We start from the raw sequence: 5,137 nt of genomic DNA on the forward strand, positions 1-5,137 counted from the left end.
ATGATGACCGGAAGCATGGAAGTAGCCAACCAGACATACTGGAGAAGCTGAGAGTTCTCTATCCAGATGAGCAGGCAGAAGCTATGCCCATAGACCTCAAAGCCCACCTCCACAATGACACATCCTCCAACAAGGTCACACCTACTTTAACAAGCCACACCTAACAGTGCCATTCTCTGTGGCTAAGCAGTCAAACACATGAATTTTTGGTGGCCATTCCTATTCAAAGCACCAGACACCTACCCACTTAACACTAGTACTTATTTATTTTAGTGTATGAGATAGTGGGTTTCACTACAACAATGATCAGATGTTTTACCTGAGTCAAACATGATTTGTCAGGGCTTAATAGTCAGGTACTATAAAGATGTCCAAGAGGTAAAAAGGGTTAGGATGTGTTGTGTCTAATTGAGGCTACTTTCAATTCTCACCTGACTAATTGCAATATTTTAAGTGATGCTTCACTTCTTAATTGTCTACTTGCTCTGATCAACTGGTACTTCACCCCAAGGCCTGACACTATTACTGATGCTATGGTATGCTTACAGACGGGCTTATCATGACTGCCCTTCGAAAGACCTAACAAGCAGCTGAAACAGTCAGATGCAGATATTTACACCCAACCAATAGACAGAAGATAGTGACTCCTGTAGGTGAATTAGAGAAAAGCTGGAAGAAGCTGAGGAGGAGGGCGACCCTATAGGCAGATCATCAGTCTCAATTAACCTGGATCCCTGAGATCTCTCAGACACTGAGCCACCAACCAGGCAACAAACACCAGCTGATATGAGGCCCCTGACACAGATACAGCAGAGAACTGCCAGGTCTGGACTCAGAGAAGATGCACCTAACCCTCAAGAGACTGGAGGCCCCAGGGAGTGGGGAAGTCTGGTGGGGTTGGGACATCTTGGAGACTGAGGGGGCAGGAGAGAGAGGAGGTGTAGGATGTGGAACAGTCAGAGGGTGGACTGGGAGGAGGATGAAGTCTGGACTGTAAAAAAAGATTAAAAAATAAAAATAGACATGAGCCTACAAAGGTAGCCTCATAAGAGGATCCTATGAACACTGGTCTTGGCCCCTTTCAAATTCTAAACCTGTAGTCCTACTACAGCCAACTTGAATTACAATTTTGTGACAAAAAAAAAAATGTCTCATCCTGTGATTTTTCACTTTGTTGATCTATATCCGTTTCCAAATTGTACTACTCCAAGGACTGGCTGTAAAACAGTCTCCCTGATTCTTTCAGGTTTCCTTCATTTCCAGAGTACCTTTCGTCAAAGCCTGAAGCATGTACTTCCTTTGACACCATCCCGTATCCATTGCAAATTCCTGTCAAAGAAGGTTTTTCATTCATTCTTTAAGTACTTCTTGGCCTTACACTATATTGAATCAATATTTGTTGTGTTGAACTATTGATTATTTCTTGTAATTATAAGAAAACCTGCTTATTTTATACATGTATTACTGAGCGTTCTTGTTAAAATGAAAGTCTTGTCTTGCATTGTTCAAAAGGTTCAAAGAATATTAAATCTTTACACAAGTTTTTAAAACTTAAATAGAATCTTTGAGTATCTTGTGTCATCGAATACTGTTGGTAATGGACTATCTGATGTTCTAACTTTTACATTGCTTTCATGATTATAAAGAATGTATGTTGCGTATAGGCTTTTGTAGTAGGATCTGATGATTTTTGAATTTCCTCAGTTTCTGTTGTTATCTCTCCCTTTTCAGTTCTGATTTTATTGATTTGGATACTGTCTGTGTGCCCTCTAGTTAGTCTGGCTAAGGGTTTATCTATCTAGTTGATTTTCTCAAAGAACCAGCTCCTGGTTTTGTTGATTCTTTGTATAGTTTTTGTTTGTTTATTTCTATTTGGTTAATTTCAGCTCTAGAGGCTATTCCAAGCTTGCCTGAAATATGTTTGATGTGTATAGGAGCTCTCAGTGGAGAACCAGCTAGGGGTTCTGAGGTAGTGATGGGCTGCACCTCTACGGCTCCCAGAGGGATGCGCTCACACGTATGTGTGCCAGTTCATTTTAAAATGACTTGGCTAGCTCAAAGGCTGGACATTCCTAAACCTGCCCCGGCTACCCCAGGCCCAATCAGGAAAGTGGCTACCCACCTGAATTCTGCATGACTTGTTGACTTTCTCTTCTGCAGCTCCTATGTCTCATCCTTCTCCCCTAGTCCGGGAGATTCTTTCTCTCCTTTTTCCCAGTTCTAAGCCCTGGAAAATCTAGAGGTCCCCTGCCTCCCTCTGCCCAGCCATTGGCTGTACAACAATTCTTTATTACCAATCAGAGCCAGCTGGGGACAGAATTCCCTTAGCCTAAGTTTGGGACACTGCAAACAGGCTTTTTGGATAACACGATTAGCAAGAAAACACCAGTCACTACAGGTTTCAGTGACATAAAACTTGGTAACATGGAATACAGAGGACAATACTAAAACAAATTCACTTTGAGTTAGTTAACATTAGTTAAGAGAATTCTGGAAAATGTGCCATCATGTGTGGTAGGTTGCTTGTATTCTAATGTTAATTTTGGGCCTCCAAGACTGGTTGCCCTAGAGACAAGAGAGTCTACATGTGGGTGCTAAGTGGCCCTGTCCCCAAGTTATTTCTGATTGTTAAACAAAGATGCCAATAGTTAATAGCTGGGTAGAAGAAACAGGTGGTGGTAGGTTTCCCCTGTTCAGGGTTGGAGAGGAACCACTAGGAGGAGAGAAGCACAGAACAGGAAGAAAGAGAGGCCATCATTGCTTAGGAGTTAAGAGAACATGGCCTGAGGGCTGCCCAACTGGCATTAAGAGCAGTTCAAATAAAGCATAGTAAGTGATAACTCAGGTTTATCAACAGGAAAGTAGATTCTATCAACACAGAGAATAGTATCTGCCCAGCTCTTGTGTTGTTTAAGGCTTTTTGTAAATATAAATGCTGTGTGTATCGTATCTGGGAGCTTAAGTGGCAAAGGCAGGGTAGAAATCTCAGGCCTGAATTAAATATTTCTACAATCATGTAAGAAAATCAGGTTATCTGCTTGGCTGTTTTAAATTTTATCAGAAAAATCTACTTACCACCACCCACAAAACCTAAAAGACTTGAAAGTCTAGGGAAAAGAGTCTTAAAAAAAATAAATCACTGCCAGTGCATGTGTGGAGGGACAGAAATGAAAGCATACTTGAATAACAAAGTGATCGCAGGTTTCTTAGAGCAGTGAAATCCCTGCCACATACTCTGGAGGACTGTCTTTGCAAGGTCAAAAGTCAAGGTCAGAATGAACCCAAGATAAACACAAGTATCTTTGGTCTGCTCAGTGAACAGGAGACTATCAACTGTTTAGAGAACATTGTTTCTCTCGTGAGCCCCAGTACTGAGGAAGAAAGAGGTCAGTAATTCTGACGCACTCATAGGAGGCCTGAACAGTTTACACCAGCAGGATAAATGTTTGCTCCTCAATTCACCTTGAGTAAATGAAGCCCAAGAAATACTATGTCATCAAAGAAAAAGGTCCACTATCCAAAATAGTGTTGTTCATAGTATCCTGTGGCTAAATTTGTGTTCACTTAGTGAGTTTCCAGGCCTACCAACTTAGATTAAGTACTAAACAGTCTAAATCTGCCTCTGACACACCCTTAATTCTGAGTTTAAGACATCAAAGGAATTCACCAATAGGTTTGGTTTTGAATGTATGAATACATTGTTAATAGTGAACTTGAAAGCAGAACCCTGTAGCAAGCAAATTTAAAATATTCCAAGAAGCCATGCAGGCTCAACAGATACAGTTTATTATTTGTTCTACACAGTGGCAACAGTACATACTTAAACTAAAACTTATGTGGTATATGTTAAATTCAAGTTAACTCAGGAAACTAGTTTTGTTTTTATTGTTTTTGTTTTTGATATAGTATCTTACTATTAATCTTTGGTATGATTCCTGGACCTTGCTATATAGTCCAAGAATGCCTTGAACTAACAGATCTGCCTGTCTCTGCTTCTTGAGTACTGGGATTGAAGGCATGTGCCACCATACCTAGCTATAGCATCCAGTATTTTTATATGTTACTCCTGTCAGTTAACATTTATTCTAAGAAAGGACTATGTTTTCTTGACTACAAGGAAGCACAAAATACACTACTGCTGAGAGGAAGAGAAATTACTAGATTAAATGGCTTTCTAACTTCAGCTTTATTTTACATACTTTTTCATTAGGTTAACAAATCAATTATGTAAAAGAATTATGTATAGAATTATGCTGCCTTTATTATTTTTTGGGTTTTTTTTTTTTGTTTTTTTGGTTTTTTTTTTTTTTTTTTTTTTTGAGACAGGGTTTCTCTGTGTAGCCCTGGCTGTCCTGGCACTCACTCTGTAGACCAGGCTGGCCTTGAACTCAGAAATCCGCCTGCCTCTGCCTCCCAAGTGCTGGGATTAAAGGCGTGCGCCACCACCACCCGGCGAATGCTGCCTTTATTAAATTTTATTTAATTTTTAAAAATTATTTCTAAATTAATTATTAATTGTTAGTAATTATTTATTTATAAATTAAATTTATTAAATTAATAGGAAATTATTAGCTAAATTAAAAATTATAAAGCTGAGTGTGATGACTCATGCCTGTAATTCCATTACTAAGGAGGCTGAGGCAAAGGATTTCCATTAGTTCTGGGCCATCTTAGGCTATATAAAGAGTTCCAGGGTATCCTGTGTTACAGTAGAAGACTCAGTCTCAAGTGAGGAGGAAGAAAGAGAGAGAGAGAGAGAGAGAGAGAGAGAGAGAGAGAGAGAAAGGAAAGAAGGAAGGGAGGGAGGGAATGAGGGAGGGAGGGAGGGAAGGAGGGAAAGAAGGAGGGATGGAGGGAGGGAGGGAGGAAAAGAAAACTAAGTACATAATGATGCCCGCAGAGGTGGTGCACATCTGTGCTGAAGCTCTCTAACTGCTCAAAGGCAGCCCAGATTACATAGGAGTTTCAGGCCAGCACAGGCCATATAGTGCAAGGCATTGCTAAATAAATAAATAACCTATATACCTCCAACACTAATACCATACATGGGCTGTACCTGTTTCACCTGTGACCTTTTGTCACTGCAAGAGCTGCTGTGAGCTCAGTTAAACACCCACTGTGACACGTACCTTACTTT

The sequence above is a fragment of the Arvicanthis niloticus genome, chromosome 3 (genome assembly GCF_011762505.2).
Source record: "Arvicanthis niloticus isolate mArvNil1 chromosome 3, mArvNil1.pat.X, whole genome shotgun sequence".
Taxonomy (NCBI): Eukaryota; Metazoa; Chordata; class Mammalia; order Rodentia; family Muridae; genus Arvicanthis; species Arvicanthis niloticus.